Source organism: Mus musculus, chromosome 17 (assembly GCF_000001635.26).
Source record: "Mus musculus strain C57BL/6J chromosome 17, GRCm38.p6 C57BL/6J".
Lineage (NCBI taxonomy): Eukaryota > Metazoa > Chordata > Mammalia > Rodentia > Muridae > Mus > Mus musculus.
In genome coordinates, this window is record NC_000083.6 from 8,816,221 (window position 1) to 8,834,749 (window position 18,529).

At 45.6% G+C, this 18,529-nt stretch overlaps 1 protein-coding gene and 1 long non-coding RNA gene across 10 annotated transcripts in view; both read left to right on the plus strand.

The window, feature by feature from the left end:
• The window catches only part of Pde10a (phosphodiesterase 10A), a 461,462-nt gene that overhangs the window by 291,034 nt on the left and 151,899 nt on the right, over positions 1-18,529 (plus strand). The window lies entirely within an intron of this gene.
• Gm34321 lies at positions 4,819-9,830 on the plus strand. The gene is made up of 2 exons (XR_385204.2): positions 4,819-9,027; positions 9,063-9,830. It is a non-coding gene; the product is annotated as a predicted gene, 34321 (long non-coding RNA).

Here is an 18,529-nt window from a genome sequence, read left to right on the forward strand (position 1 = left end):
TAGAAGTGGGCTGAAAATTTAGCAAGCTCCAGAGTTTCTGTCTAGTTCTGAAGAAGGCAGCCTCCTCCCTTGGAACTTCAGGAAGCCATTGTTCTTCTGCACTACGACTCTGAGAACTGCCACACAGTCACCCTCTCAGACACTGGCTCAGCAGCCAGCCAGTATGACTGACCTCTTGGTCTTTGGCTCTGGTGCCACCCAAATCGGGCACAGAGCTTAGTTCTTGTTTAAGTCGGCTTCTCTTAGAGGAAGAAGAACATTTTTAGAAAATGTAAATTTTTAATTTTTTACCTAAATCTGCCTTGTTGATTTTTATGTTTCTGAGAGTTATGTCCAATATCCCTTTACAAGGACAAACAGGTATATAAAAATGTGCCCTGTTCCCAAACCATGCTACCTGTGTGGAATTTAGCAGAATTTAGAAGACTGCAAGATTCATGCATTTGGGAGGTAGAGGCAGGATGGTTGTCAGTTCAAGGCTAGCCTGGTCTACATAGTGCATTGTAGCCCAGCCCAGAGCTATGAGACACTATGTCAAAAACAAACAGAAAGCAAAACAAACAACAACAAAGCAAAAGCAAAAGTAAAAGTAAAAATAACAGAAGAATACTTTAGATGCTCTGGGTGTGATGTGGTACTGGCCAGGAGACAGGACACTGCTGTATCCTGTATCCTCTTTCCTTCTGAAAGCAATGTTCTATTCACAGAGGTTGCAGACTTACTCAGAACAGCTGACTTGTCATGAAGTCTGTGTGATGTTCTTTTTCTTTTTTTTTAAGAATGATTTTTCGGGCAGTGGTGGTGCACACCTTTATTATGTTTATTTATTTATTTTTTTAAAGATTTATTTATTATATGTAAGTACACTGTAGCTGTCTTCAGACATTCCAGAAGAGGGAGTCAGATCTCGTTACGGATGGTTGTGAGCCACCATGTGGTTGCTGGGATTGAACTCCGGACCTTTGGAAAAGCAGTCGGGTGCTCTTACCCACTGAGCCATCTCTCCAGTCCCCCTGTGTGATGTTCTTATTCTTTTAATTTTTTAAAAAAATTAATTAATTTTTAAAGATTTGTTTATTATTTTATTTTTTAAGTATTTGAGTAATCTGTAGCTGTACAGATGGTTGTGAGCCATCATGTGGTTGTTGGAAATTAAAATTAGGACCTGTGCTCTCTATAGTCAACCCCTGCTCTGGTCGTCCAAAGATTTATTTATTATTATAAATAAGTACACTGTAGCTGTCTTCACACACACCAGAAGAGGGCATCAGATCTCATTATGAATGGTTGTGAGCCACCATGTGGTTGCTGGGATTTGAACTCAGGACCTTCAGAAGAGCAGTCACTACTCTTAACCGCTGAGCCATCTCCCCAGCCCTATTCTTTTGCTCATAGTTACTATTATCCCTTCTGAAGATTCTGGAAGTGAAGCACCATTGGTTTCTCGGACCTTCCAGAAAAGTTTCTCCAGGCCCAACTGAGTACATGGTGTCTGTACCACGTCTGCCACTGTCATGACATGCCATTGTTAGCGAGGAGGGAATGTATGAGGAGGAGCTTGGGAAAGCCACCTTGGTCTCACTGCGGGAGCCCGGGGAGAATCTGAGGTAGGAGCTCACTCAGGTCAGGCCCAGGTTCCCTGGAATTTCAGGACATGGAATATTTAGAGGCCACAGCCAAGGAGCCCATGCCCTTCAGTCTTCATGACAGCTTTCTTCTTTACTTGTCTCTTGTTCCAGCATCCACCCTATAACAACTTACAGCAATGACAGCTTCTGCTTTTACTTTAGGTTCTGTTTGTAAGTGACAGCGGAAAGCCGTGTCTGGGTTGCAGGATGTCACGTGTTGATGGACGTGTGCATCAGGGATGCTTACATCGAGCTAGAAAACATCTCTGCCAGCTCACCTCCACGTCAGTTGTTTTATTTGTGGTAACAGTATTGAAAAATCTACTTTTACTAGTTTCCAAATGTATACTATTAACAGCGGCCTTGAGAGAGGCATTCCTTTTGCCTCACGGAAGCCTTGAACACTGGATGTATTTCCTTCTTCCTATAGTCCCTGGAGCCTGCTTTCCCACCCCCTGCATCCATAATTCTGACTTTCCTTGATTTCAAGATAAGTGGCTCATTTCGCTTATCTCCTCTCCATTTCACAACTGACCTTTCCTTAGTCCCGGGGGAAGTTTGTTCAATCCAGAATTGTACCATATGGCTCCTTTTTCTAAAGTGCTGAAACTCCCAGGGTGCTGAGCCATGGGACAATCTTGAGAGCTTCTGACCTCAAGGGAGAAGCAGGAAGACCAGGGGCAGCAAGACAGGGAGAGTACTTTATTAAACCAACCAACTCATAGCAAATTCCAGGTCTTCCCTTCTACCTTCCTATCTGTGCGTCTGTTCGTCCATCTGTCCATCCACCCTTGTCTCTACCAGTCAACTCATCTATCCGAGTGTTGTGATCTAGAAGTGAGACACTGTCACGGGCATGCAATTTGGAATGTATTTAAATTGTGAGAGTTATGAAATTATGCTTGCCATTCTGATGCAGCTGTTTGACTTAACATCGAAGATTGGCTTTCCAAGAAGGCGTGCAGCAGAGAGACTCCATAAATGGAACGAACTGCTCTTCAGCTCCATATTTGCTGTGAAAACATGTGGGAACATACCTCATTCCCAACCATTCAAGCTCGTGATAAAAATTTCATATGTCAACTGAAAAATGTGCGATAGCGTACCAACGGGGGTGGGAGCAGGATGCTGCGGTAGAGTCTGTGCACGAGAGGAGCGCTCTCCCACTCGGGAGTGTCTGAATGCCCCAGGCCTGGGCAGAGCTGCCAAGCAGCTATAAAGATCGAGTCCTTTGACATTTGCTTGTTGTTTTAGTCAGTGTTTTACTTCTGTAAACACACACCATGACTAAGGCAACTCCTATAAAGACAACATTTAATTGGGACTGGCTTACAGGTTCAGAGGTTCAGTCCATTATCATCAAGGCTGGAAGCATGGCAGCATCCAGGCAGGGGTGGTGCAAAAGGAGCTGAGAGTTCTACATCTTTATCTGAAGGCTGCTATGAGGAGACTTGCTTCCAGGCAGCTAGGATGAGGGCCTTAAAGCCCACACCCATAGTGGCACACCTACTCCAACAAGGCCACACCTCCTAACAATGCCAGTCTGTGGGTCAAATATATACGAACCATCACAGGGTACTGGATGCCTGAGGTTGTCTCTGTAGTAAATGTGTTGTCATGACACTGAGTGGTCCTTGGGATTAGGCTCATCTCAGCACCTGAGGAGCACTGCCCCTCCAGCCTGTCTGTTATCAGGCTTTCTTGATCAGCATCTCCATGCTTATGTGGCTGTGTGCTCCTGTAGAATACCTTTTATGTGCCCACGTGGTGGAGAGCAGCTAGTCCTTATAACTTCAGTAAGCCTGCAATCTGATTGATGGAGTGCAAGAGCCAGGAGGTTGGAGTAGCCTGAGGCATCTGAGGAAGGACAAGAGAGAGGGACAGGCTGCATTTGTAGTCTGGTATGGGGTTGTGATAGAGGAAGTTTCTGGGTGGCAGTTGCTGCCTGGCCAAGGATACCCTTGTGTCTAGGTGAGGTAGATGATCAAGAGGCATCCTGGAACCTGCCTTCCAGAGTCATATTGAGTTCTTGCCTCTGCAGAGCAAGCAGGTGATACACAGGTGTGGTGATGTCCAGCCCCTTTGGACCACAGGGGGCACAGCTGTGACATTTGAGGCTGGGGTTCAAGGCAGGCTGGAAGCTCTTTTATTTTATGACAGTACAAAGTGGGTGAATCCTGAGCTGGAAGGGGCTGAGAAGAGAACCTGTGCCTCAGCCTGAAGCCTAGCAAATAAATGGTCTCAGGCCCTCACCAGAGTGCCTCTAGCCTCCTGTGGCCATGTTCACCTCCTCCAGACACAAGAGTTGTCTGCTTGGCTCCCTGACCCTGCCTTCCAAGGGGACGGAAGTGCTCACCTGCTTCTTATAACTTATTCCAGAAATAAACCTTTCAAAATGTGTGGTGGCACTGTCCCCTGCCTCTTAGAAGTCTTTGGACTTTTGAAGTTTTTCACGGTGACTGTGTCTCTGATACAGCCTAGAAAGGAGACAGTCTGGGGCTCTTGGTTGGGTTTGTTTTCCGAAAGGCAGGAAAAATCTGAAACGTAACAGGTAGCAGCAGACAGTGCAAACAAAACCAGCAGCTTAGGGGGCATTTATTGGGAGTGAGGAAACACACACACAGCAGACAGACAGACAGACAGACAGACAGACAGACAGATAAGGAGAAAGATCCTTCACAGAGCAGGCATGAGACTTGGGAAGCCAAAGAATGTAGTCTGTCTTTAAGACCAGCCTCTGAAGTCTTCCTACTTTAGCTTTGGTCATATTGAAAACAGTTGTGCTTGCTCCACAGTTGTTGTGCGACCTTTCCTGATCAGGCCTTGAACCTGTTGAGCTGCTCCATCAGCAGGAGGCCCGGCGGAAGACAAAAGATGCCAGGCTTCTGTCTCAAGTCAGGAGAATGAGGATGGACATATTTTGGAAATCTTCTACCTTTATTACCTACCTAGCCACAGTCCCTTCCCTCTCTGTCCCCCTCGCAGGGAGTCTCTCTGACTCCTGGTGTCTCACTCACCTCCTTGCTGCTTTTCACAGGCCAGATGGAAAAGCCTAGCTTCTCTCCCCTGGGTCAGCTGGGAAGGTTTGCTAGCTTGCCTGCACTGTGGCAAAGACCTGAGGGACCTGGAATGGTGACCACTGTCTGACGTGCACAGTCTTTCCTGCATCTGTGACACCAGCTGGGTATGTGACATGTATATTCTAAGAGCGGTGGCAACCCCATCGTAGACCTCGTAGACACAGCCAAGGAGAAAAGATCAGGGGATACCAAGATACTCAGTGCAGCATAGTGTACCTTGTATTATTCTCTGCTGGGCGTCTAAACCATCTCAGCAAATGATCTTTATTGTATTTAAATACAAATGGAACAAGAGTGTTGCAAGCCCTATCAGAGGGTTCTTTGAATCCCTCAGTATCTAGACGCAGTTACATGTAGCCCTGCTCGAGGGAAATCTAGATGAGGGAGATGAGACCATCACTGCAGCTGTAGTTTGTAGTTTTACAAAGTTTTGAGATAAGAGCTTGGCTGGATTTTTTTTTTTAACTTAGTTTCCTTTTAAGTGAAAATTATTAACTGTATTTTTGTTTTGTTTTGTTTTTCTGTTCAGGATATACCCGGGTAAGCCTTTAAAATTTGCTAATCCTTTTAGTTAAAAACATAAAACTTGTATATTTATACACCAAGAATTGTCTTGTATGTTTACTTGATATCTATCTGCTGAATAAAGAGTTGTATTAGGGGCTGGAGAGATAGCTCAGTGGTTAGGTGTGTGTGCTGTTCTTGCAGAAGACCATAGAGAGGTTCCCAGCATGTACATCACCGTGTTTCCCAACCACTTGTAACTTCAGCTCCGTGTGGATCTTTTGCTTCTGACCTCTGCACGCATCTGTGCTTGTGCACAAACCCATACACGTGCACCTACTTTTAAAAAATCGAAGAAAGGTGGAGGTACACATTGAAATAGTTAAGGGATGAAGAACCAGTAAAAATTGTTCCTTATTTCAATTTAGCAATGTAAGAGATCTGTGGAGACTCGGTGTCCCACCTAAAATGGCAATGCACAAGCAGAAACATGTAACTTAAAGCATTAAAAAAATGGATGAACAAAAAGCATCAGGATTTTTTTTTCTTTCTAAATACTTGTGCATGTAGAATCCTCATGGTAATTAAGCCTGCATTTCTTGTCCCCTAATGGAAAAGAGTAACATGCATGGGAGGGAACATTGCTGGCCTGCTATGACACAGATCACTTCTCATAGCTCCCTACCAATGTACTGAGCGCTGCAGTTGAGAACGGCTGTATGAATGACCTCTGGTCAAGATAAGATTGCGCTTGAGTTTGACCATTTACACTAAGGCAATGGATGGGAAAGTTCCAGATCGGCAAGTGGGTAGTTCACAGAGCCCTAAACAAGGGAGTGTGGGGGACAGAGACAGAGACAGCCAGCTTGAATATCCGAGAGTTGGAACATGGTTCCCTCGGCCACTAGAGGTGTGAACATGGTTCTCTCAGCCATGGTGTGTGATCCCAGGGGAACCACTCATTTCCAGAGACCTCTGTCCTTTACCTCGATGCTGCCCCTCTCTGTCTTGATTGGGATAAAGGTAAAAAGGTAGCCATGGATGTTCCTTTTGCAGACTGTAAATTTTAGCCCAGATCCAATGCACTATAAGTCTTTGCTGCAAAAGTCCGGGGGGGGGCAGAGAACTTGAGGGTTAATAATCAACTTTATGTAGTGTTTGTGGGGGGACGCTGTACTTTAGGCGGAGCCTAGCACCTGCGGTGTGGCAGCCAATTTGTCACCGTTGTTTGAATATTCTATTTTAGATTGCTAGGTAGGCAACTCGATGCATACCTTATTATGCGATGTGGGTGTTGCGTGGGCAACCTAACCTCGGGATGACGAACTTACCGTTTATCAATTTTGACTAGCAAGTGCTTAAGTGATGAAGTTTCAGGTTTCATGGTATATGCTTTAAATGATTTTAAAGCATTGCGTTTGTTTGTATAACATTAGCACTGGTAGACTATAAAGATGAAGTGTTCACTCAAAAGACCAGTGCAGGGAAGATGTTCTGAGCACGGGATGAGCCACTTGCTTCTCTCCCCTCAGAGCTTAGCACAACGGCAAGGGCTGGTTAGAAAATGCAGTTACTTTTGTGCCTGTTCTACTTCTCTCTCTCCTTCCTTCTTCATCTTGAAAAGGAATTTAGCTCTTATTTGCATTCAGATTGGATTCGCCACTGTACTTGGTGTAGTCAGCTATAAAGTAAAAGAGGAGAGTCACTTCTGAGAAGAAAGAGTTAAAACACTTTCTGAGTGGGCTGGGGAGTTGGCTCAGAGGTTAGAAACACACGTGTTGCTCTTCCTGAGGACCTGGGTTCAATTCCCAGTACCTACAGTCAGGTGACCCACAGCCATCTGTAACTCCAATTCCTGAGGATACACCCTCTCTGGCAGGCATTCATGGGCACTGTAAGTGGTGTGCAAACACATACACAGGCAAAAAACACCCATCTACATAAAATAAAATAAAGCTAAAAAACATCAAAAACCAACCAACCAAAATAAAAACCACTTTCTGAGTAGTGGGCTGAGATCCTTTGAAAAAGGCATAGCCTTAGACTCTGGTTAGATACCGCTTTAGGTTGGCCCCTCTCACCAGCATTGGATATTCTGATCTATTCCTCGCAGAGACTTCATTGACAGAGGAGGTGGTGTGTGAGGGAACAGAATCTAATCCCCACGGATATAAGGTTGTGGAGAGTACTTGCTGAAATCGTGTTTTCTTGTTTCAAGAGGTAGAGACAGGGTATGCATTTAGAAGCTGTTTGTTGGCTGTGGGAAAGTCGAGCCAGATTTTGCCGTCTGCTCTGATTTTGCCGTCTGCTCTGGCTAGGTGCTTACATTGTAAATACCATGCACTGAGAATCCCCGTGGCTGCCCTATGAAGGCTCAGCACCCATCTGGGAGGGTGCCTGGCCCCTCGGTAAGACTAGGGCATGGGCTGATGCCTCCATCCCTCCCTGTCTGTCCTTCTTTGCTGCTACTTGGGTGAGGAGAGCTGTGTCACAGGGGCATAGACTCTCATAAGACTTTGTGTTCTAACCCTGTAATGCTGGCTAGCACCTGATGTTCCATACACCATCCACCTAGTGCTAGCTCAGCACGGGCTTCCTCTTTATGTGTTGTACATAAGGTAGGTCATTTTCAAAGTCTGGTGTGTTTCAGGCACCTCCATCAGAGGTTTGTCGCTGGGCTTCTGGTCATGATGCTGCTCACACTACAGGGCCCTGAGAACACTTTAGAAATACAGGCAAGGGTTAGGGTGTGTGGTCACATCCAGGATCCAGGGAGCATTGGAATGAGAAGAGCCCCTCTGAGCTGCAGCTGGTACAGTAGAGGCAGTGGGATGTTGTTTGACTGACCTTGATGGGTGTTCCTGGCCATCAAGGAGAGCAGGCCAGTGGGATGTGACATCCTGGGTCACCAGCAGCTAGCTTCGAGCCTAGAGCTGTCCTCATGCCTGTGAGGAATGTGCATAGTTCTTTGTGCCTCAGTTGGGTCATCCACAAAGTGGGCTGAATATGACAGACTGATAAACCTATGGTAGGACTAACTTAGTGACAATGACCATAGCTAGGATGGGTTCATTAACATCTCAGACAGACAACAGCCTCTAGAGTGGGCTCCATCTACATCCATTAGGATCCTTCCGCTGTGCCCCGGTCGTGTGAGTGGTCTGTGAGAAGCTGCCCAGATGACAAAGTCCTCATTCAGTCTGTACTGCATCTATAGCAGGTAACAGCTGCTGTTCCAGAGATTCCCAGGGCTTTGGCAGACTCCTGCAATACAGGGCTTCCTGTCAGTCTGTGAAAACTTTCTGAAACGCTGTCAGTCACGATATTGGTGGGCTCCTTTGCAGCAATATGGAACTTAATTCAAAAAATTCTCTACCACTTGAAAGTTGAGATAATTTTAGTTTTGCATTTGTCTTTTCTCCTCAGAATAGTTAGACCTTTGTGGAGAATGTTCATGCATGCCCCCCCCCCAATCTGTGTATGTGCACACACGTGACTGCATGTATGTGCCTGTGCATGTGTGTGTATATGCATGTGTGTGCATGTGTGTGTCTGCACATGTAAACTTTTCCATTTGACAAGGTCAGTGAATGACAGACAAGCATCTGGGGTCCACTACCTCAGCATCACCTTCACTCATGAGGTAGTAATATGTGTATCCTATGCGCTAGGAGATGGCTATTTACCATACCAAAACAAACATCTCTTTCTCTACCTGCACATGTAATTATGAATTTGAATCTTGTAAAGAAAAATAGAGCAGGGTGCAGGAGTGTACAGAAGGTCATGGGAACAGTTTCCACTGTGTGTAGAAGGTGATCATGGGAACAGTTCCCACTGTGTGCAGAAGGTGATCATGGGAACAGTTCCCACTGTGTGCAGAAGGTGATCATGGGAACAGTTCCCACTGTGTGCAGAAGGTGATCATGGGAACAGTTCCCACTGTGTGCAGAAGGTGATCATGGGAACAGTTCCCACTGTGTGCAGAAGGTGATCATGGGAACAGTTCCCACTGTGTGCAGAAGGTGATCATGGGAACAGTTCCCACTGTGTGCAGAAGGTGATCATGGGAACAGTTCCCGCTGTGTGCAGAAGGTGATCATGGGAACAGTTCCCACTGTGTGCAGATGCATGATAGAACAGCAGCCTTTGACAGTTTGCAACACCTTTTCTTCAGATATGGGACGATATGGCTCATCATCAGCACACTAGCTCAGCACAGACAAGGCTCTGGGTCTAATTTCTAATGCCTCAGATGCTAAAAAGAGTTCTCTTTCATCAAGTTAAACAATGACATTCCTGACTCTTCTCTTTTCATAATTTCCTTAAGTGGATCTCTACAGCATCTACCACATTTTTTTTTAAAAACAGTCAAACTTTATTGACTGACATGGCTTACAGAGACAAAACTAGCCTACCACTCTGCAAAGTTCGGATTCAGTGACTCACCCTGTCTGGACCCTCTTCCTTCCTTACTGACTGACAGTTGGCAGGGGCAGGACCCTCATGCCTGCAGGAGGAATGGTGCTGACCTTGTCTGAGGGCAGCGTTTAGGAAACTTCTGGAACCAGTGTGTTCATGTTGGTACTAGGAGGTGAGCTGTCTATGAAAAAAAAAATAGCCTGTAAAATACCTCCTTTCTTGCTTGCTACAGATTCTGTGTTCAAAATGTTCTTCAAGAGTTTTGATTTGTACAGATTCCCTCTTGTATTTGGATGCGAATGAAACTTTCCCTTCTAGGAGCTACTTCAGAAGTTTAACTACTCTTTATAAAGTTCATAGATGTCCTGGCTGGCTTCAGCTGTCAACTTGGCACACCTGGGAAGAGGGAGCACCCTCAGTTGAAGAAGTGCCTCCATTAGATTGGCCTGCGGGCAAGGCACCTGGGCATTTTCTCCCCTCCCCCTCCCTCTCCCTCTCCCTCTCCCCCTCCCCCTCCCCCTCCCCTCTCCCCCTCCCCCTCCCCTTCCCCTCCCCCTCCCCTTTCCCTCTCTTCCTCTCCTCCCTCTCTCTCTCCCTCTCTCTCCCTCTCTCTCTCCCTCTCTCTCTCCCTCTCTCCCCCTCTCTCCCCGTCTCTCTCCTCTCTCTCTCCCCGCTCCCTCTCTCCTCTCCCTCTCCCTCTCCTCTAGCCCCTCCCCTCCCCTTCCTTCTTCCTCCTCCTCTTCCTCCTCCTTCCTTCTTCCTTTCTTCTTCTTCTGAGTTTCTCTGTGTAGTCCTGGCTGTGGTAGAACTTGCTCTATAGACTAGGCTCACCACGAACTCAGAAATCTTTCTGCCTTTGCCTCCTTAGTGCTGGGATTAAAGGCATGCACCACTAGGCCTGGTAACATTTTCTTAATTAATGATCAAAGTAAGAGGGCCTAGCCCATTGGTACCACCCCTGGGCCAATGGTCTTGGGCTGGTTAAGAAGCAGGCTGAGCAAACCACGGGGAGTAGTTCCTGCCTCTAGATTCCTGTCCTGCTTCCCTTGGTGACAGAGAGTAACATGCAAGCTGGAATAAGCCCTCTTCTTCCCCACATTTCTTTTGGTCATAGTGCTTACCACAGCAACAGAAAGCAAACTGACAGTAAATAAGAACATGTTTAATTTCCAACTAATCTCCCTGGAGTGAGCTAGAGGCATGTACAAACTTACTCTCCAGGGCCGCTTGTTTTTGGTACAGCGTGATTCTAAATCTGTTATGATATTTGCCTCGGACTGAGGATTCAGAAGCCAATTGCTTACAAAGGAGTTTACCTTGTTTCTTTCCTAGCTCTTATTTGTCCATTTAGCGCTCCGTGGTGTGTGACCAGTAACCCAGTTACTCACAGCCATGCTCACGTGCTCCCGCCTTCCCAATTGCTGAAGTCACCCCTGTGCCAAAACCAAACTGGTGGCTTCGTTCAGCATCACAAACACAATAAGCTGCACTCTTCAGGGGAAAAACACTTCCGAAACCTTTCATGTGCACAGCCCTGGGCTAGCAGGCATTCTGGGGTCTGAGTTGCCTGCTTGTTGCCCGGGTAATTCCAAATGTCTCTGCATGACAGAGTTGCCAGCACTCCACAGCGAGAAGTTTCTTCTGCTAGCTGAGTTGCCTAATTCTGCATCATGGCAAATGGGTCGTATTTTCCTGGCAGCCTGGAGAGCTCCTACCAACTGCTTTCCCTGAGCTGTGACAGCTGAGTTAAAGCAGGGGTGAGGCCCTTGGACCCACCTGGACAGGCTTATTGAACCAATCAGTAGGATGCATGAGTCTCTTCGGGGGACATTATAAAGAGACCACGTCTATAGAACTTTTGTTATAAAGGCCCACAGTGGGGACAGGGAGGGCACATCCTCACACTAACTTATTGCCTGCCACTGGGTCTCTCCAGAACATACACCCTGCTTGCATTTTAAGGAGGCTGAGTTTTGCACATGACCATATTTCCCCCTTGACTGTTGAATAGGCAGTTTATCAGCAGAGTGCTTCCTTCTTGGTATGCTTAGCCTTCCTCATGTCTGTCTGTCTCGCTTCCTGTCTTTTGTCTGCATTCTTCATTACTTTGTCCAAGCATGCTGTCTTTTGCCTTACTGGACCTTTTTGTATGTGCTTGCATGCCTGTCTTCATGCATGTGTGCATGCGTGTATGCATGTGTGCATCCATGTATTGTGTGAGTGTATGTATGTATGCATGGATGTATGTGCATGCCTTTTTCAGTGATCTCCAGCATAGGCCAGGTGAACACTTCTTATCTATTTGTTGCTTAGTGGGATTCTGAGGTTGTGAGGAGCACTATTCTTGTTTATGTATGGGTCACCTGCAGTCTTATGTTACAAAGCAAAGAAAATAATCTCCAGGCCTGAGACTCATCTTAGCCTCCCTCCTCCGAAAGTCCAGATACTCTCAGCCTTAAGAGGTCCTTTCTCAGGGAGACACATGGTATGACAGTCACTTCATGCCTGTGCAGGTATGGAAGTACCTCTCACGGGGACCACAACAATCAGAGTCTGTTGCCTGGGGACTCACCACAAACCCAGGATCCTGAGTCTTCCTTATCTACTGCACATAGCTTTGAAACCCACCCAGAAAATTATCCCTGTAAAAACAGTGAATCGGTTTTACCCACGGGATGCCCTGAGGTAGGGAACCTGTTCACATCTGAGTTCTCTTTATAAAGATTTGGTTTGTATTCACCATGTCAGAAAACAGCAAAAAGAGAGATTAAACCATAGACGTCCTCTCAGCTGACCCTGGTCCCTAATAACTCCCCTGAATGCCCTCTCCCGGTCTTCCTCACAATGATGGGAGCTGAGTTTTAAATTTTGCTTATTTGGCTTCATTTCTTTTGATGGATCTCTTTTCTCTTGGTTTCTCTCCCAAGGGAAGTTGTTGGCTTTCCAATTGTGGAATTCCTGTAACTATGAAGGAGTTAACTGTACACTGACCCTCTGGCTACAAGCCATTCTGTCGCTGAGCACAGGAGAGTGCCGGGTCCTGTGTGAGTGTCCTGTGTAGTACCTCTCACACACAGTGGCACTGTCTGGTTGGGGGCAGTGAGTCCAGAGGATGCTGGACCTCTTCCATCTTCCCCTTCCCTCCCTGCTCATCTATTCAGAGGCTGTTTGAGCTGAGAGGCCCTGTGCCTTTGCCTTTTTTTGTAGGCAGCCTTCACCACGTCTCTGAAGATTCCAACACTTTCCCTTCCTTTATATGAACAGGAGGCATTCCCAGTGAACGCATCTTTGATAATTCCAAGCAAAACACCTGTCTGCACATTGTGCTTCCCACTTGTATATTGCATGGGTGTGGGAATCCAATGTGTCGAAGTGTATGACACCCGACATGGATGTGACAACTCTTATTCCTAGCCCAGTGTCAGGTCTTCGAGACTCCCCCTAGTTCCCAGGAGGCTTGGAACAGAAGCACTTTTTTTTTTTTTTTTTAAGATTTTTACATATTCATGGTGCAGTATCTTGTGGAAGGGTCCCAGGTCTCAACACAACATTCACTAATGTTTCATCTGCACCTTAAGCACCTCTGTGGTTGATTTTTAACACCCTGCATTTATTTGACTGCATCCCATCACCTGAGGTCAGGTTAGCCTTGGGCAGGTGCTCAGGACCTTGACGATTTTGGAGCAATTCAGATTTCTGGATCAAAGATGGCCCAGCTGGACTGTGCTGTACAGAATTACTGGCTACATAGTGTCCAGATAGTGTTGAAATGACCACATGTGGGTCCTCTGCTTCTGGAGTGCAAAGCTTCCAGGGAGTCTGGCCTGTTGTGTGCATGAGGCGTGTTTCCTGACTTGTTGACAGTAGTGTGTAGTCGGAGCTGAAATGCAAGTGGTACAGGTAAGACTGACTTGGGATGAGATTGGCTTATTCTTGTTAGCTTTTAATTGAAAGCTATGCTACTCCTTAGCTGATTAAAATTCTCTAGTGTGCTTTAATTAAAAAATACAAAAAAAAAAAAAACCTTAACTCAAACTAGGCTAATTGAAAGTAGCTTTTAATATTCCTTCATGCTTTATTTGGGCAGCTGATAAATGAATTTATATCTAATTAAGGAAACAAAGAAGTTCGTCATTCAAGTGACTTTTGTGTGTGTATGTGTGTGTGTGTGTGTGTGTGTGTGTGTGTGTATGTGTGTGTGTGTGTGTGTGTGTCTGGCTGTTTGAACTCATAGATGATGAGATTTTTAAAAACACAGGTAGGGGAACTGTATCCTGTGGCCCCTGCCATCTTATGAAGACCCAGGTTTCTGGAATGAACCTTTGAAACTGACAGGGAGTAGAGTTTGGCAGTGGCCGTTTGTCCCCAAGTGTCCCTCTGTTCCGATCTGCTCCTGGGTCTGTGAGCATATTCATGGTGGCTTATCTCCCTACACAGCCCAGCTCAACTTTACCAATTGAGAAACTCTTCTCAACTTTCTCTTCAAGACTTACTCATCACTCCCTCCCACTGCATCTACCCACTGGCACCTCAAATATCCCAAAATAGTAGAAAGTCATTTATCTCTATTGTAAAAAAAACCCACAAAATTCTGATATTAGAGATTTCTGACAATGGGGACAAAACTTGTGTCTTTAAGATGCATAGATGATGCATACTCTCTTTTAACCAAAGGGTTCTCTCTACAGTAGACATAGATGCATGCTTTTAGCTAACAGTCCCTCTCCATGGTAGATACAGATGCATGCTCTAGGTTAACTGAGTATCTCTATAGTAGATACAGATGCATATATATATATAGTAGATACAGATGCATAGTCTTGGTTAACTGACTCCCTCTCCATCTGAGACATAGATACATGTTCTAAGTTACCTGAAGGGCCCTGTTCCATATTAGTTCCATTAACTAAAGGACCCTCTCTACATCTGGATTGTTCCCTGGGGCACTCTGAATATACACAGCATGACAATTCTGCTGCTCAGAATGTGAAATATAGCATCAATAACTCTGGAATTTTAGATCAGCATGAGTTTTTACCTGTAGCGCCACAGTTTGGGTGGAAATATTTTAAGTCTTGTTTTGAAATTCCATAACTTAGAAATTTGGGCACATTAATATCAGCCTACCCTTTCTTGGCAGACATAAAAGTAGGCCCTGGAGCTTGTGTACACAGTCCATTCTAGGCCCTGTGTATCCTGTCTCTGCAGTGTTACTGAAGCCTCAGCACACTGCCATGTGGGAATGATGGTTGCTTTGTCCATTGAGAAGCTCTTGTCAGGGGTGGTTGGCTCCCTTACCCATGATCAGTTTCAAATGGCCGGGCAGCTGGTCCTTGGCGGCATGCCATGCTATTCTGTTTCCATTGGCTGAGGTGTCGATGGGTCCCCATCCCTTTCTTACATGCTGACTGTTTCAGATTCTTGTGGTGTCCAGCCACTGTCCTTCATCTTGCTGATGGAGCCTCTCAGCTGACTTGTAGTCTAGCTGGGCAGAGTTTCAAATCTCACGAGGAACATAGAGGGATGAAATTGATTTCAAAGTCGAGACAGGGAGGCACGGCAAATGGTCTCAGCATCCCGTGTTGGAGGCGGTGGCAGGTGTGAGGGTTTCTCAGACTCAGTTTACTCCCTCCTTGGGTCAAAGTTTCACTCCGGCAGATGGAGTTGTATGAAGTCGAGAAGTCCAGGATCTAGTCCGCCTCCTCCCACCTTCAGGCCTGCACAGGCCTCTGTGTGTCAGTGAGCAGGAGGAGCCCTCAGTCCTGCAATCCACGTCTTTCTGTGAGATGGAGGGCTGTCCCAGTTTGCTTGGTCTCTGCACTTGGCACATGCTCAGAAGATGGACAGTGCTTTTGCGGTGGTGTGTGTGATATTCTCAGGCAGTATGTGAACAGAAAGTCCCCGGTGGCTTCCGCATGGCTGTGATGATTTTTGAACAGCATGATTGAGAAAAAAAGCTGTGTAGATACCAAAAAGCTAGGCTTGGAGGCATCAACTTGTTATCTGAGCCACTTGGAGGACCAGGGCAAGAGAATTGCATGTTCAAGGCCAGCCTGGGGAACTTAGTGACATTTTGTCCTAAAAGTAAAATAAAAGGCTATTGATGTGGCTCTGCGACAGAGTGCTTGCTTGGCATATATGAGGTCCTCTGTTCAATTCCCAGTGCTGCTGGGTGGAGGACGAGGTCATCATTAATAAACTATACATTTAAGAGCACCATTATGCCAAGTCTTCAACACATAGCTAATGTATTGTCTATTTAATGTGAGTATCAAACCAACAGAGCCTTGTCATTTCTAGTTTTCTGTAGAAAGCCCCCATGGAAGCATCAGTACACATGATCTCCAGGGTTCATCAGATCCTAATCCTGCTGAAAAGGACAGATTAGAACGTAATGGAGGGCATCTAGACACCATCTTTTCTGTCTCTAAGTGCCTCTTAGAGACAGTTTGAACCACCATTTGAGGAGTTACTTCTTCTATACTCAATATGGCATGTGATGTAAGACCTCAGTCTAGAAGGATCTGGGAGACATCCCTAGCACTTCCCCCTGCCTCAGGTCAGGGCTTTTCTGCAATGACCTGTGTGTCTGCTGTTCCCTTGTGGAAACCGTGAGAGTAATAGTGACCAGAAACAGAAGGAACCCGCAATGTGTCTTTTAGTTTGATTTCTAATAATAGAAAAAAAAACAATTTCTGAAATCTTAAGGGCTTTAATCATAGTGTTTTAGATAAGGTATTTAAATGTAATGCCATGAGTTCTGTCAGGAAGAAATAATTATCCCCTTTCAAAAAAAATGTATATTCCAAGTGGTTTTTATTAGCTCAGTGAAAAATCTGTTATTTGAATAATTATTTCGTGTGTTTAAAATGGCTAATTCTGAATGTTTTTCCATATGTCTGTATTTAGAAATGCTTATTTACAAGTTTCCCATTAGATTTGAGATTGCAGATCTGCACATTGTCTGTGGTAGACGTGAAAGAATGAAGCCTGGAGTTGTGCTCACAGAACAGACGTAGCGGCACGCACGCACTCCAGGGAGCATGAGGTATAGCAGCTACACATCCGTCAGGCTTTAGGTACATCAAACTTTAAAAAATATGCACTTTAACATAAATTTTATGTATATACATATTTATTTATATGCTAACTTTATATATATCTATGTTTTATGTATATAAGACTTATCTGTTAAATATACATATTGAATATAGTTCACACACACACACACACACACACACACAAAACCAATGCTAAGCTTTTGTCTTAAACTGTTTTTTCCTCACCTCTGAAGATGGCATCTTCATCCTCTGATCCTCTCAGGTCCTCAGGCCCAAGGTTTCAGGGTTGCCACTGCCCTGCCTCTGTGGTGTTCTGTAACGTTTCTTTGTAACATGAACCTTCTAGTCCAGTGCATCTTTTGAGTATGTGAGAGTTGTAGGGGAGGGGCATTATTGAGAGGAGGATTCTATAGAGGCAGTATAGATTCTGGTTCTCTAGAGAAACAGAAGAAACAGAATTAGTACAGAGAAGAGGCGGGAGGAAAGGAATGTGAGGGAGAGACAAGGTCACTGACTTCCAGGAACTAGCTTCCGTAATGGGGGGCTGGAGTTCGAGTCGCAGCCCCAAGTGTGAGTTCTGTGCTGCAGGCTAGATGCTCAGTCAGGTACATCTCAGTGTTGTGCTGAGATGCCCATCTCTCTCTCTCAGTGTTGTGCTGAGATGCCCGTCTCTCTCAGTGTTGTGCTGAGATGCCCGTCTCTCTCAGTGTTGTGCTGAGATGCCCGTCTCTGCGGAGAAAGCTCAGTGCTAGCTTCTAAATCCGTCCACCCACAGATTGGCCGAGGCTTGCTTACATTAGAGAGAGCAGCCTGTGCTGCCCAGAGGAGAAAAGTTGAAATGTTGGTCGTGTTTTTAAAAAAAAAAAAAAAAAACACCATCAGAGCTACATCTACACCGGTATTCTATCAGGCAAGTAGACATTGTGGCTTAGTCCAGAGGTTACAAACTTTACCAATAGAAGAAAGACAACTGATCAGGAGTGTGAGCTGTTGGGAGAAGGGGAGGAGAGGCTGCTCTGTGGCAGGGACCTGGGTGCTGGTGTTAACTGGGTGACAGTTTTGGCTGCGTGCATCCTGTCCAAGACTGTGTTGAAGGATAAAGGGCTTTTAGATCTCAGAAGAAAAGGGTTTCAGTTTCTTGTCTTACAGTACACACTGGATTCTTTCTGAAGCTTGGTCACTGGTAAGTTCCCCCTTGTCACTGGTGGCTGTCCTGAATATCTCTTCCACGCCCTCCTTCAGTCTTTCAGTCTTTTGGATGCTTCTTAACAATACGGAGTTGATTGGCTTACAATCAGTTTGACCTTTCCTGGTGTAATTTTTCTAGCAGTGGATAAATTTGATTGCAACCCTTTAATACTTCTTCCCCAACTACACAGAGGCAGAACTGCTGTAGAGTGGAGTCTAAGCAGCTGTGATTTGTCCTCTTTATCATCACAGAACATTGCCTGCTGATCCTCAGTGGAGGTCAGAGGACTCTTGGCAACCTGTGGGTCACGACCCTTTGGCAAACCTCTCTCTCCAAGATGTAGTTACATTATGATTCATAGCCGTAGAGAAATTACAGTTATGAAGTGGCAATGAGAATAATATTATGGTTGGGGGTCGCCACACCATGAAGGACTGCATTAAGGGGTCATAGCATTAGGAAGGTTGAGAACCACTGCTCTGGGCTCTTCTGTGACATCTGGAAACATATAGAGTACCACCCTCCTCCTCCGGCTTCCTGCTCTGGCTCATCATGCCATACTGGTTATTCAGTTGTTTAGACATTTCCCTCTTTGCCTTGTTTTTGACTATTGTGCCCGGCACTTCAACACTTTCTGGACTGAGT